Below are 16143 nucleotides of genomic sequence, written 5' to 3'. Positions count from 1 at the left end.
GGGCCTGCAAGGAGGGAAAAGAGGCCATGGACCCTGGTTGAAGCATTATTCCAAGTACTGGAAAGTTTGTCCCTGAAGCTCCTTTCCTTATCATTAGGTCTACAACCTCTCAAAATCAGAATCTTCCTGTGGGCATTTCTCATGGGAAAATGAGAATATGTCTTTCAGCTCTTCTTGCCATTAAATGTCAGGGTATAGGGCAGCAAGGTCTCAGAGGAATTTCAGACATCAGCTCAAAACCAGCCTGGAGTGGCCTTTAGAACCCTCAATAGGTAAGTAGGTAGGCATTTTGGGGAGATATCTTCTTCTGCCCCCTTCCATTGACCGTTTTCCCTATAAGCACAATGTAGGGAGGGTTGGTGAAGTAAGCCGGGTAGACAAGAGCAGCCGAGCTGTAGTCTCTGCCCCCAGAAACCACTAGGAGCAGCCAGTGAGAAGGCATGACCTATGAGCACTTCAGAACTCAATCCTTACTGCTTAGAAACTTGTCTGTAAGTACAACAACATTACAGAAAGTCTGTGCAACTGAACTCATCTCCTCTCTCACTCCTCATTCTCATCAGAAATCAAATCTCCCTTCCCTCTTCACCACCTCTGTCATTGCTCCCACCCCCATCCTTTGAGAGCACCTTTTTGAGATAAGGACACCTGGGCTGGGTCTTCAACTGGTTTTGTAATCTGGGGAGTGGCTGTGGTCTCCTAGCCTTAGCTTCTTTGTCTGTAACCCTCACCCCCTAAAAAAAACTGTTGTTGACTTTATTTGATTTATAGTCACCTCTAGGACCAAGTAGAACCGCCCCATAGGGTTTCTAAGGCTATAATCTTTACGGGAGCAGACTGCCACTGTCCCAGGGAGCAGCTGGTGGATTTGAACTGCCAACCTTTCAGTTAGCAGCCAAACACTTAACTACTGCACCCCAGGGCCCCTTATCTTTAAAGCTGACAAAATGTATTCTTTATTAGGTCCTTGAGGTTGTGAACAAGAGAGATACACTGAGGTTGTTTCACAACAGGGTCTCCTTATGAGGGTCCATGTGGAAATACAGGAGGCAGACTTCTTAGGACTCTCACTAAGCTGGGCATCCCAGAGACTGGCACATGGTATGGAATCTAGGGAGTTGTTGAGGGTTCAACACCCTCTCTCCCCCAGCGAGCAGCAGAAGTTCCCTGAACCCTGCTCCAGTAGCAGCTTCGCTGTCTGTCTTCCCTGCTTGCCTTTCCTTTTTGTCCCATTCTAATCTCTCTGTGTGTCTTAGGTTTAAAATCCAAAGGAAATGCAATGGGCCCAGTTGGTCACTGCCCAGGGGTGTCACTAGGGGAGTATGGGGGGTACAGTATAGGTGACACTGTCAGAGGGAAATGACACTGTCAGAGGGAAGTGACACCACAAGGACTGTCTATAAAGTTTTTGTGCACTGTTTCAGCAGAAATATATTATTTTCTTATAAAAGATCTCTGTAGTTAGTTATAACAACAAAAACATTTTTCATAAGCCCAGCTTGCATTATCAATATATCATAACTACAAGTTAAAACTCCATGCTAATTTACTTTTTGAACCTAATTCACTCTGATCAGAGCTGTCATTATTACCCAGTTACAATAACACTTCAGATCACGTGGTTTCATCTTCACACACTACAAGCATGTGCAGTTGCTTTTGTTGCTGCCAGTGTTTTTATAGTCTCTGATTTGTCAAGTTTTCTGGTGTTTTAGCTATAATATTGTGATAAGTAGTATTTATGAAGCTATATCATTAGCTTTTTTGAGAATGAAGTAGCAATTAAAGGAAAAGAAGGAGAAAAATGTTAAAGGCCTCTGCTCAGTTACTAGCAATGTTGTAACCAATAATGTTGTAAGGAGCTCTGGTGGTATAGTGGCAAAGGCATTTGGCTGCTAAGCAAAAGGTCATGGTTCAAACTTACCAACCACTCTGTGGAAGAAAGATGAAACAGTCTGCTTCTGTAAAGATTTACAGCCTTGGAAATCCAGTAGGGGTCACTATGAGTTGGAATAGACTCAATGGCGGTGAATTTGGTTTGGTTTTAATAACGTTGTAATTCAATGTAGAAAGATTTTACAAAAAAAAAAAAAAATTGGTTGCAATACTTTCAAAATATGATCCAGTGCTGGAAGAGCACCTGATGAGATTAAAGTGAAGCGCATGTAAATATCAGCCTCTTATCTTGCATCAAAAACCCAGAATGGACTTATCAGTGCCCTGGCAAATGGTGAAGAAGCTTGTCATGGACATAAAGTCTGCAAAGTGCTTTGTGATCATGTTTGACAGCACACTGACGTATCACATACGGACCAGATGTCAGAAGTGATCACATATGAAAAATCAACAATAGGAAAGTAAAAGCAAAAGGAGTCTGTCTAGGATTTTTCCCTTTGAAGAGGAAAAAAGCTGTTGGCTTCCGTTCTGACGTTCTTTTTTTTTTTAAAAAAAAAAAAAAAAAAAAAGCTAATGATGAATTGGACATAAATAAAGATGTGCCACGTTGAAAATTAAGATAACACTACCACTATGGCTACAATCCACGGAGATGTGGGTACAAGCCATTCTTAAGGGAAAAACAAGAAAGGTATTTTTAATATATGTGTGGACCATTCACTTAACTTGTGTGGTCAGCATTCTTTTGCTTAAAATGCATTGTGTGTGACATTTTTTAGAACTCTTGGATATGTTTACTTTTGTTGCTGTTTTCCCCTGACCCACGGGATGTGTTAATTGACCGTACTGGAAGGTGTTTGGCTGCTGTGGTGGTTATGTTGTGTGTCAACTTGGCTGGGCCTGGTTGAGTGGCTGGACAGCTGGTGGTAGTTATTCCCCATGATGAGACTGGCAATAAACTCCATGGTGGGATCTACCACAAGCAGCTGAGTAGCTGCCTTTGGGCTGTGGTTTGCTTCCTGTATATAAGGAGAAGCCTTGGGAATGGTTTCTAGCCTATGGCACCTTGAACTCTGCATGGAGCTGTGTCGTTGTTTAACAGCCTGCCATGCTCTGCCGACCTTGGGACTTACAATGGACTTGAATTAATGGCCTGCCGTGATTTGGAAATATTGGGCATTTGCCTTGTTACTTGTCAACCTTGGGCTTGGCAGCCTCAGCAGCCAGCAGCTATCTGAGTAAAGAAAAGCCTCTAACTTCAGTGGGCTGAGAGCTGAAGTCCAAGGCTGAGGGGCTTTCACCTAGCCCCTAGAGCCTGGCACTTTGAACTTGGACTTAAAGCCTCCAAATTGTAAGAATAAACTCCTGTTTGCTAAGGCCATCCCATTTGTGATATATTTCTTGTCAGAGTGGCACCAGGTAACCAGAACAGCTGCTAACCAGAAGGATGGCGGTTCAAACCCACCAGCCCACTCCTCAGAAGGAAGGTTGGGCAATCTACTTCCATAGAGATACCACCTGGGAAACCCAAGGAGGGGTTGCTGTGAGTCAGATCCAACTCAACAGCAGTGAGTTTGGTTTTTGTTTTGGTTTGGAATGTCAGTGAAGAGCCTATCAATAACATGCAGGAGTGCTCATCATGCTGCAGTTGAGACAGTTAAAGCATGTTCAATAGGTTTGTGGTGGCAATTGAAACTCTTTGTGATCCTCCTGAAAATTTGGACATGAGAGGAGCGGCATAAGTTCTTTTGCCTGCTGCCTACCTGTGCTGCTGATGTGATACACGTGAGGAAGTTAGTCTTACACAGCAGTACCTGCAGACTAAGGGCTTAACTCTCAACAAGATGGTGATAAAGCTAAAGACACTAAGACTTTTTCTGCACAAGGAGGACAGTCACCTAGTGCAGCATGCCGTTGAGCTGGCACTTTCAAAATCAGACGAATACAGAACTGCAGTAGAGAGAAGAGCTAGGTTCAAGAAGAGGATGGCAGGGGTGGGGAGCAGCCAAGAGAAGCCATACTCACTCTGCAAGAGGAAAGTAAGAGAGCGATGCACTGTTCATTTTCATTCTGAATCCAGACCAGATCAAGAGCCATCAAAGAAGTGGCAGCCATGTTTGAGACAGTTCAAGCCAAGAGTCTCATATCTGCCACTGAAGAAGAGTTAAAGGTATACATTCCAAAATTGACTACCACTTTCTCTGATGAGGTATCTGAGAGTGGGCTTTTAATAGAAATTCCAAGGCTGAGAAAGCAGCTGAAAGCAGCAGAGATTGCTCTGGAAGAAGCTGAAGATTGGGCAGCATTAGACATTTTGACATTCATAGCTGAATGGGACTTTGTAGAATCTCTCCCAACACTTTCATTAGCCTAAAATTATTTCTTATAATTTGTGTGCCAGTGGCTTCATGTGAGAGGAACTTTTGAAAGTGGAAACTTACAAAGAACTATTTGTGATCTACCACGGGACAACCAAGGCTTTCAGATCTTGTGATACTATCAGTTAAAAGTGAGTTGGTGAAGGCATTGATTTCGATGAAATGTTTCACAAGTTTGCAGCTTTTTAGGCCAGGAAAGGAAAGTTCTGATTTAGATGAGATGTTCCTTAAGTGCTGAAATGCTTTTGTATTTGTTCCTGTTTAATTTTATGGTATTATTTCATTTACGAATTTATTTCCACATGCATTGGTCTACAACTTCTACATTATTTGAACCATTATTGATTATTCAAACCTAACCTATCAATATATCTCAGGTAATAGTGAAGTTTAATGTTAAAATTAACATAATTTTGATGTAGTTCTTAAATGTTTCTACTTCAAATCTTACTGTTTTGTCATCAAATATTCATTTTAACCACATGAAACTATGTAAATGTAAGTACATTTAGGCTGTGCATATGATACTGTAATGTAGGGGTATAATTTTAATTTTACTAGTTGTTTATTGAGGGAGCTCTGGTAGCATAGTGCCTAAGGCAGTTGACTGCTAACCAGAAGGCTGGCGGTTCAAACCCACCAGCCACTCCTCGGAAGGAAGATTGGGCAATCAATCTACTTGCATAGTGATACCACCTCAGAAACCCAAGGAGGGGTCACTATGAGTTGAATCGACTCAATGGTAGTGAGTTTGGGTTTTTTGGTTAGTTTTTTACATCACTACTGATGCCATTACATTCAGTGATACATGGGAATTATGACTTAAAAGTTACATTAGTACAAGAAATATTACTAAGGATTCTGCCCACCATTTGTCTGTCAGCTTATTGTACCATGGTGGCTTATGTGTTACTGTGATGCTGGAAGGTATGGCCCTGATACTTCAAATTCCAGCAGGATCGACTGTGATGGACAGGTTTCAGCAGAGCTTCTGGCCTGAAACAGACCAGGAGAAGGACCTGATGATCTACTTCTGAAAAAACTAGCCAGTGACAACCTTATGAGTGGCACTGGGACTTGGTCTGATACAATGCCAGAAGATGAACCCCACAGATTGGAAGACACTCAAAATACAACTAGGGAAGAACTGCCTTCCTAAGTAGAGTTGCCTTTAATAATGTAGATGGAATAAAGCTTTTGGGACCTTCATTTCTGATGTGGCATGACTCAAAATGCAACAGAATGTCAAAAATACAGTGGAATGCATAAAGATCAATATCCTAGGCTTTAGTGAGCTGAAATGGACTGGTATTGGCCATTTTGAATCAGACAATCATATGCTCTATTATGCCAGGAATGACAAATTGAAAGGAATGGCATTGCATTCATTGTCAAGAAGAATATTTCAAGATCTATCCTGAAGAACAATGCTGTTGGTGATATGATAATATCCACACACCTACAAGGAAGATGAGTTAATACAGCTATTATTCAACTTTGTGCTTTTGAGGTGGTGTTGGCAAAGAATACTGAAAGAACCATGGACTGCCAGAACTAACAAATCTGTCCTGGAGGAAGTGCAGCTGGAATGCTCTTTGGAAGCAACAATGGCCAGACTTCATCTCATCTACTTTGGTCATGTTGTCAGAAGGGATGATTACCTGGAGAAGGATATCATGCTCAGTAAAGTGGAGGGTCAGTGAAAAAAGGGAAGGCTCTCAACAAGATAGATTGACACAGTGGCTGCAACAATGGGCTCAGGTATAGCAAGGACTGTGAGGCTGGCACAGGACCTGGCAGTGCTTTATTCTGTTTTACATAGGGTCACTATGAGTCAGAGATGACTTAATAGCACCTAACTACAACAACAATATGCACCAACCATTAATGTCAAAGGTGAAAATGAAAATTTTTATGAATATCTGCTGTCTGAAATTGATCAAACATGCAATCAGGATGCATTGATAATTAAATAAAATGTATCATTAAAAAAAAAAAAAAGATGCATTGTGTTTTAGTCCTCTGACCCACCAGCCACTCCTCAGAAGGAAAATGGGGCAATCTACTTCTGTAGTGATACTGCCTAGGAAACCTGTGGTGTTTCTGTTAGAGTGGCACTAACTCAAAAACTCACTGTCTGACTACACAGCAGTGAGTTTTTGAGTTAGTGCCACTCTAACAGAAACACCACAGGTGGATACTTTGAACAAACAGGGATGTATTCTCTTACAGTTTAGGAGGATAGAAGTCTGAATTCAAAGTGCCAGCTCTAGGGACTGGGTGAAGGCCTCTCAACCTTGAGCTTCAGCTCTGCCTCTTGTTCTCAGCCCGCTGAAGCTGGAGGCTTCTCTTAACTCAGACAGCTGCTGCCTGCTGAGCCTGAAAAACCCAAGGTTGACAAGTAAAATGGCACAGTCCCAAGATTATCAGGCAACAGGGCAGCCCACTAATTTAAGTCCATTAACTGTCCCAAGATCAGCAGACAACATGGCCAACCATTAAGATGAAGACTCAACTTCGTGTAGGGTCCAAGTGCACCAAAAAAGCTCAGAGACCTTTCTCTAAGCTTCTCCTTATATACTAGAAGCAGACCACATTCCTAAGGCAGCTACTCAGCTGCTCCAGTAGATTCCACCATGGAGCTGATAACCAGTCTCATCATGGGGTATAACTACAACCAGCTGCCCAGCCACTCAAAACCAGGCCCAGCCAAGCTGACACACAGCCTTAACTACCACACATTGATAATTACTGGTGACTGGAATGTGAGAGTTAGAAACAAAGAAGGATCCGTAGTTGAAAAATATGGCCTTGGTGACAAAGATCACATGATCAAATTTTTTAACTCAAACAACTTAACTTATTCATTAAAAACACCTTTTTATCAACAACATAAACTATCTCTATACACACAGACCTCACCAGATGGAATAAACAGAATAAAATCAACAACACCTGTGGAGTCAATGGAGAAGCTCAATATCATCAGTCAGAACAAGTGTAGGGGCCAACTACAGAATATACCATCAATTGCTCATATGCAAGTTCAAGTTGAAACTCAGGAAAATCAAAACAAGCCCACAAGAGCCAAAGTGCAACCTGAGTATATCCTATCTGACTTTAGAGGTCATCTCAAGAGTAGAGCTAATGCACTGAACACTAATGATCGAAGACCAGATGAGTTGTGGGATGACATCAAAGATATCATACATGAAGAAAGCAAAAGATTATTTTGAAAAAATAGAAAGCAAAGAAAAGACAAAATGGATGTCAAAAGAGATTGAAACTTGCTCTTGAATGTAAGGTAGCTAAACCTAATGAAAAAAATGACAAAGTAAAAGAGCTGAACAGAATATTTCAAAGGGTGGCTCAAGAAGGCAAAGTAAGGTATTAAAACAAAATGTGCACAAACTTGGAGTTAGAAAACCAAACAGGAAGAACACATTCAGCATTTCTCAAGCTGAAAGAATCGAAGGAAAAATTCAAGCCTTGAGTTGCAGTATTGAAGGATGCTTTGGGCAAAATATTGAACAAAGCAGAAAGCATCAAAAGAAGATGGAAGGACTACATACACAGAGCAAAAAGAATTGCTTGATGTTCAATCATTTCAGGAGGTAACATATGATCAAGAACCAATGATATTGAAGGAAAAAGTCCAAGCTGAGTGAAGTCACTGACAGAAGTCAGTGTTCCAAGAATTAACAAAATAGCAATGGAGATGTTTCAAAAAAATGGATGCATTGATAAAGTGCTCGTTCATCTATGCCAAGAAATTTGGAAGACAACTATCTGGCCAACTGACTGAAAGGGACCCATATTTACAATTTCAAAGAAAGATGATACAACAGAATGCCGAAATTATCAAACAATATCATGAATACCACATGCAAGTGAAATTTTGCTTAAGATAATTAAAAAATGATAGCATTGTTGATGTCAGATGCATCTTGGCTGAAATGCAACAGAATGTCAAAAATACAGTGGAATGCATAAAGACCAATATCCTAGGCATTAGTGAGCTGAAATGGACTGGTATGGACTTTTGCTGAAAGTAAAGAATATCAGAAAGACGTTTACCTCTGTTTTATTAACTATGCAAAGGTATTTGACTGTACCTGTTAGATCATAACAAATTATGGATAACATTTTGAAGAATGAGAATTCCGGAACACTTAATTTTGCTCATGCAGAACCTGTACATAGACCAAGAGGCAGTCATTTGAACAGAACAAGAGGACCCTGCATGTTTAAAATTATAAAAAGTATGCATCAAGGCTGTATCCTTTCACCATACTTATTCAATCTGTACACTGAGAAAGTAATCTGAAAAGCTGGGCTATATGAAGAAGAATGTGGCATCAGGATAGGATGAAGACTCATTAACAACCTGCAATATGTAGGTGACACAATCTTGCTTGGTGAAAATGAAGATGTCTTGAAGCACTTAGTGATGAAGATCAAAGACTACAGTCTTCACTATAGATTACTCCTCAACATAAAACAAAAATCCTCACAACTGGACCAATAAGCAACATCATGATAAATAGAAAAGATTGAGTTGTCAAGGATTTCATTTTACTTGGATCCACAATCAATGCTCATGAAAGCAGCAGTCAAGAAATCAAATGATGTACCGCACTGGGCAAATCTGCTGCAAAAGACCTCTTTAAAGTGTTAAAAAGCAAAGATGTCATCTTGGGTACTAAAATGCACCTAAGCCATGGTATTTTCATTTGATTCATATACATGTGAATACTGGACAATGAATAAGGAAGACTGAAGAAGAGTCAATGCATTTCAATTGTGGTGTTGGCAAACAATATTGAATATACCATGTTGTTGTTGTTAAGTGCTGTGGAGTCACCTCTGACTCATACCGACACTATGCACAGCAGAATGAAATACTGCCCGGTTCCATGCCAGCTCCGCAATCCCCGCTGTACTTGACCCCATAGCCATAGCTACTATGTCAATCCATCTCGTTGAGGGCCTTCCCCTCCCTTGTCGACCCTCCACCTTACCAAGCATGACATCCTTCTTCAGGAAATGGTCCCTTCTGACAACATGATCAAAGTAGGTGAGATGAAGTCTGGCTATTCTCGCTTCCAAGGAGCATTCCAGCTGCACTTCCTCCAGGACAGATCTGTTAGTTCTTTTAGCAGTCCATGGTACTTTCAGCATTCTTCACCAGCACCACAGCTCAAAAGCATCAACTCTTCTTCGATCTTCTTTATTCATTGTCCAGCTCTCACATGCATACGAGGTGACTGAAAATATCATGGCTTGTGTCAGGCGCACCTTGGTCTTCAAGGAGACATCTCTGCTCTTCAGCACTTGAAAGAGGTCCCTTGCAGCCAACTTGCCCAGTGCTATACATCGTCTGATATCCTGACTGTTGCTTCCATTGGCGTCAATTATAAAACCAAGTATTGTGAACTCTTTGACAACTTCAATGTTTTCTCCATTTATCATGATGTTGCTTATAGGTCCAGTTGTGAGAATTTTTATTTTCCTTATATTGAGATGTAATACATACCACAATATTCTTCAGTCTTCATCACTAAGTGTTTCAGGTGAGCCTCACTTTCAGCAAGCAAAGTTGTGTCGTCAGCATATCACAGGTTGTTAATGAGCTTTCCTCCAATCCTGATGCCACGATCTTCTTCATATAGTCCAGCTTCTTGGATTATTTGCTCAGCATATAGATTGAATAAGTGTGGGGAAAGGATACAACCCCAACACACTCCCTTCTTGATTTTAAACCCTGCAGTGTCCCCTTGTTCTGTTCGAATGACAGCCTCCTGGTCTATGTACAGGTTTCTCATGAGTACAATTAAGTGTTCTGGTATTACCATTCTTCTCAATGTTATCCACAATTTGTTATGATCCACACAATCAAATGCTTTTGTATAGTCAATAAAACACAAGTAAACATCTTTCTGGTATTCTTTACTTTGAGCCAAGATCCATCTGACATCAGCAATGATATCCCTCATTCCATGTCCTCTTCTGAATCCAGCTTGCATTTCTGGAAGCTTTCTGTCAATATACTGTTGCAACCGTTCTTGAATTATCTTCAGTAAGCTCTTACTTGCATGTGATATTAATGATATTGTTCAATAACAGATTCTGTGGGATCACCTTTCTTTGGAATGGGTACAAATATGGATCTCTTCCAGTCAGTTGGCCAGGTAGCTGTCTTCCAAATCTCTTGGCATAGCCAAGTGAGTGCCTCCAGCGGGGCATCCATTTGTTGAAACATCTCAATGGGTATTCCGTCAATTCCTGGAGCCTTGTTCTTCACCAGTTCCTTCAGTGCAGCTTTGACTTCTTCCTTCAATACCATTGGTTCTTGAACATATGCCACCTCCTGAAATGGGTGAAGATCGACCACTTCTTCGAAAGTGACTCTGTGTATTCCTTCCATCTTCTTTTGATACTTCCTGCATCGTTCAATATTTTGCCCATAGAATCTTTCAATATTGCAACTTGAGGCTTAATTTTTTTGCTCAGTTCTTTCACCTTGAGAAATGGTGAGCATGTTCTTCCCTTTTGGTTCTCTAACTCTAAGTCTTTGCACATTTATTATAGTAATTGGTTTTGTCTGCTCGACCTGATATTTGAAATCTTCTGTTCAGCTCTTTTATCTTGTCATTTTCTCCATTTGCTTTAGCTGCTATTCACTCAAGGCCAAGTTTCAGAGTCTCTTCTGTCATCCATTTTGGTCTTTTCATCTTTTCTCATCTTTTTAGTGACCTCTTGCTTCTTCATGGATGATGTTCTTGATGTCATCCCACAATTCTGGTTTTCAGTCATTGGTGTTCAATGCATCAAATCTATTCTTTAGATGGTCTCTAAATTCAGGAGGGATATATTAAAAATCCTATTTTGCATCTTGTGGACTTGTTTTAATTGTCTTCAACTTCAAGTTGAACTTACATATGATTAGTTGGTGGTCTGTTCCACAATCAGCTCCTGGCCTTGTTTTGGCTGAAGATATTGAGATTTTCCATCATCTCTTGCCACAGATGTAGTCAATCTGATTCCTGCGTACTCCATCTGGCAAAGTCCATGTGTATGGCTGCCGTTTGTGTTGTTGAAAACAGGTATTTGCAATGAATAAGTCGTTGGTCCTGCAAAATTCTATCATATGATCTCCATCGTTATTTCTGTCACCAAGGCCAAAATTTCCAACTACTGGTGATTCTTCTTTGTTTCCAATTTTTGCATTCCGGTCACCAGTGATAATTAACACATCTTGATTGCACATTTGGTCAATTTCAGACTGCAGAAGTTGATAAAAATCTTCAATTTCCTCACCTTTGACTTTGGTGGCTGCTGCATAAATTTGAATGAGTCATATTAACTGATCTTCCTTGTAGACGTATAGATATTATCCTATCACTGACAGCATTGTACTTCAGGACAGATCTTGAAACATCCTTTGTGATGATCAATGCCACGCCATTCCTCTTCAAATTGTCATTCCCAGCATAGTAGATCATATGGTTGTCTGATTCAAAATGGCCCAAACCAGTCCATTTCAGCTCACTAATGCCTAGGATATCAATCTTTATGTGCTCCATTTCATTTTTGACAACTTACAATTTTCCTACAGTCATACTTCATACATTCCATGTTTTGATTATTAATGGATCTTTGTAGCTGTTTCTCCTCAATTTGAGTCATGCCATATCAGCAAATGGAGGTCTCAAAAGCTTTACTCTGTCCATATCAGTAAGGCTGATCCTACTTTGGTAATGCAGCTCTTTCTTAGTCATATTTTGAAAGCCTTCTGACCTAAGGGGCACATCACCCTGCACTGTTTCTGATAATGTTTCCGGGCTATTCACAAAGTTGCATGGTAATGTATCAAACAATGTTTCTCTGCTATTCATAAGGTTTTCTCTGGCCAATTCTTTGAGAAGTGTATGGCCTCTTCCTTCTTCCTAGTCTGTCTCAGTCTGTAAGCTGCTTTGAAACCTGTGCACCATGGGCAACCCTGCTGGCCCTGAAACACTGGTGGCACAGCCTCAAGCCTCACAGCAACATGCAAGCCACAATAGCACAACAAACTGACAGATAAGTTTGTCTCGCTTAGCTGTTCAAAACCTCCCACCCTCCCCTTACCTGTATCCCTGGTGCTACTCTGCTCTATCCTCACCTCTGGCTTCTCTTTGGCCTGCTTTCCTGGCTGGTGGGAGTAGGGCCTGGGTCCCTCCCTCCCCTTACCTGGCTGCCTGGCTGCTGCTCTGCTCTGTCCTTGCCTCTGGCTTATATCACAGACTGTCAGAAAAACAAACAAGTCTTGGAAGAAGCACAGCCAGAATTTTCCTTAGAAACATGGACGATGAGACTTTTTGTCTTATGGACTTTGGACATGTTATCAGGAGGAACCACTCCCTGGAGAAGAACAGCATGCCTGGAAAAGCAGAGGGTCAGCAAAAAAGGGGAATACCCTCAACAAGATGGATTGACACAGTGGCTACAACAATGGGTTCAAATATGGCAAAGATTGTGAGAACGGTGCAGGACCAGACAGTGTTTCACTCTGTTGTGCATAGGGACAATATGAGTTGGAACTGACTCAACAGCACCTACCAACAACAGATCCAATCTGTATGGTCTGGTATGGGAGGAGGCCCTAGTTGGGGGGGGGGCACCATACTGAGTGATGCCAACCCTACTGACACCACTGCATTGCCATCCCTCTTGGAAAAAGCTCTAGCACCAGACCAACTTATTGAGCTAAACCTGCCTTATATATCTTCTGATTGTTCAACAGTTGTCCTTTCTTATCCAAAGAGGAATAGCCAGGGCATTGGGTCACATAGTACGAATTGTGGCCACCCACACATAAAAATTTTATTTTCCTTAAGAGGAGGTGGGGCTGTTTCATGAAGCAGGGGCTGGGAGGAGGCAAATATTGTGAGGCTTGGCTCTGCCAGTGTTCTCTGACATGAAAGTCTTGCACTACAAGATTTTGAAGTTTCCAGTGACACATAATGTGTGTTACTTTTATTTCTCAAACAGTATATACATTTCCACAGCTGTTAGTTAATGTGAGAAGAAACAAGGTTGTTAGGGCAGAGAGAAGAGAAAGGGAAGATCTGGGCAAGGGCCAGACCTGAGAAAGGTAGCCCTCACTGACTTCCTGGAGGTGCAAGGCCACCACCTGTCTCCTTACTGGCTTCACTATTTCCCAGCAGCCTCCCTTGCCCAGCAACTTTCTCAAAATAGCTCTAATAAATTAAGTTCAGAGGGGAAGTAATCTGTGCCTAAGAATAACCAGCTGCCAAGGAGGAGAGGAGTGAGCCAGTGAGGGGGTGAGTCCTCGCGCTGTGATCTGTTCATCATTGTGACATAGTCCCGTTAAGATGCCCCCAAACCCTCCATAGCACATACACAATCACTCTGAATGGCAAACAGGATTAAAGTACCTGTCTCAGAAAAAAAGCGGCCTTGGACCTCACCGAATGCTCTGGCACCAAAACTTGTTTTCCCAGTGAGTGGTTGGTCTAATGCCCTGAAAGAAAAAGGAAAAGCAAAACTGCTTCCCATTGGGGAATTTATTAAGGACATTCCCTCTAATCTTATTCTCCATTGGTCCATGTGCCTGTGTCTTTGTCACTCGTTCCCCTGGAGAAAGGAGCAAGTGACCTCATCTTGCAAGCTCAGTGGAGCTGGTGTCTCTGCCGAGCTGCTGGGAGCTGCCTCACCCTTGCCAACCCTCCCTTTTCTGGTTTAAAATCCTCATCTCACTGACAGCCTGCGATTTCCCCAACTGATTTATAGGTGGAGTAAATAATGATGAAATTGTCCAATGTCCAACGAGTTCCGGCTGGAAGCAAACACTGGTTTCCTCCTATGAATGCCTGGAGGTAGCTGCCTGTCTCCCTTTGGATGTCCAGCTCTGCTGGGTCAGCTAGTGGGCTTGGGGATGAAGGCAGAATCAAGTCATTGATCACAAAAATGATGATGCTATTGTCGCTGAGGAAATTATTCAGGAAATAATGTGGGAGAAAAAAGCAAATGGTTTTTTACCATTTCATACATATTCAAAGAAGGAAACCAATATTACATTCAGCAAGTTTCTTCTCAGGGAGACAGTTTGATGTAGCAAAATAATGATAATAATATTGCATCTAATATGTGTTTCACAGTAACCATGTGCCAGGCACATGCATGGTACTGTATAACTGCCCTGTGAGATATGTATTATTATTCTTATCCCCATTCTACAGGTGTATAATGAGGCAGTGTGGTTCAGTGCTACAATTCTCATCTTCCATGCAAGAGACCTGGGTTCAGTTCCTGGTCAATGTGTCTCATGCCCAGCCACCAGCCACCAGCCCCCTGTCTGTGGAGGCGGGTATGCTTCTAGGATGCTGAGCAGATTTCAGTGCAGCTTCCAGATGAAGATGGACTAGGAAGAAATGCCTAGCTATCTACTTCCAAAAACCAGCCAATTAAAAGCCTGCAGATCCCACACTCCCTTCTGCAACTGATTGATCATGACTGGGTGGTGTTTCATTCCACTGTGTGCGGTCACTGGGTTGGGAGACAACATCAGTTGACAACATAGATGAGAAAATTGAGTCTCCAATTGCCTGAGGGAAGGGCCAAGTTCTCACAACAGCTCTTAAGTGACAAAGCCCAATGTGAGTGTCAGACTCTAAGGCACAAGCTCTTAATCAAAGTATCCCCAATGACCAAGAGCAAGACTGGAAAGGACCACCCACCACCCACCCACCACTCTTCCTGACTGAGTAGAAGAGCACAAAGAGATGGAGCAATAGCATTGTAACAAATTAGAGTTGGGCAGGATGGCCTTAAATGAGATTATTTCATTTAATTGCCATAATTCCATGAAAGACATTTAATTATCCTGGATTTGCAAATGAGAAAATTGAGGTGCAGAGAGATTGCTTCGCTTAAATGGAAGGGTTTACAGCTAAGCTTTTTTATTGTGAGGCCTCCATCCCTCTCACATCTCACTACCTGGTGAAGTGAAATTAGTGCTCATCCTCAGTTAAATGGAACTGAGTGATGAAGTCACCTGTCTGATGTTTACCTACTGTATGTGGTTTGTTCTCTTTGCTTCCACTGCCCTGGTAAAGTGGTCCTTGAAATATTAATGATTGGAGACAGCTCTAACGTGCTGTAACTTGTTTTGTCAATTCCAACTCACAGTGGCCTCAGGTGTGCAGAGTAGAGCTGCACCACAGGGTTTTCAAGGCTGTGACCTTTCAGAAGCAGATCAGCAGGTCTGTTTCTCCAGGCACCTCTGGGTGGGTTCAGACCATCAACTTTTCAGTTAGTTGAGGGCTTATCCATTTGCGTCATCGAGGGACTGTGCAATGATTAAGTTCCAATTGTAGACATATATCACTATATTTTTCAAATATAAAATCAGAAGGCTATCTTAGCCACCCTTCAAGTCTGGAATTGAACTTACTACTGTGGCTTCCAGCCAAACAACAGACAGACACGTGGGGTGATTACTTGGAGTGATCAATTGTGGGAGAACAGAAAGGCATTGTTTGCACAAGGAGACAGCTCAGTGGGTGGGAGTACATGGAAGGGAAGGACACAGGGAAGAGGGAACTATGGGGAGGAACTAGGCAAAGAGCTGTTACATTGTGGGTAATCACAGTCAATGTCATGAGACAAAATGTGTGTGAACTTCTGTATGGAAAATGAACTTGCTTTGCAAACTTTCACTCAAATCATAATAAAAATTAAAAAAAAAAAATCAGAGGGCTGCTAACCAGAAGGTTGGTGGTTCAAACCCACCAGCCACTCCTCAGAAGGAAGGTTGGGCAATCTACTTCTGTAGTGATACTGCCTCAGAAACCCAAGGAGGGGT

The sequence above is a fragment of the Orycteropus afer genome, unplaced genomic scaffold, assembly GCF_000298275.1.
Source record: "Orycteropus afer afer isolate SDZICR_OR568_19922 unplaced genomic scaffold, OryAfe1.0 scaffold00072, whole genome shotgun sequence".
NCBI lineage: Eukaryota > Metazoa > Chordata > Mammalia > Tubulidentata > Orycteropodidae > Orycteropus > Orycteropus afer.
This window is presented reverse-complemented; position numbering follows the sequence as displayed.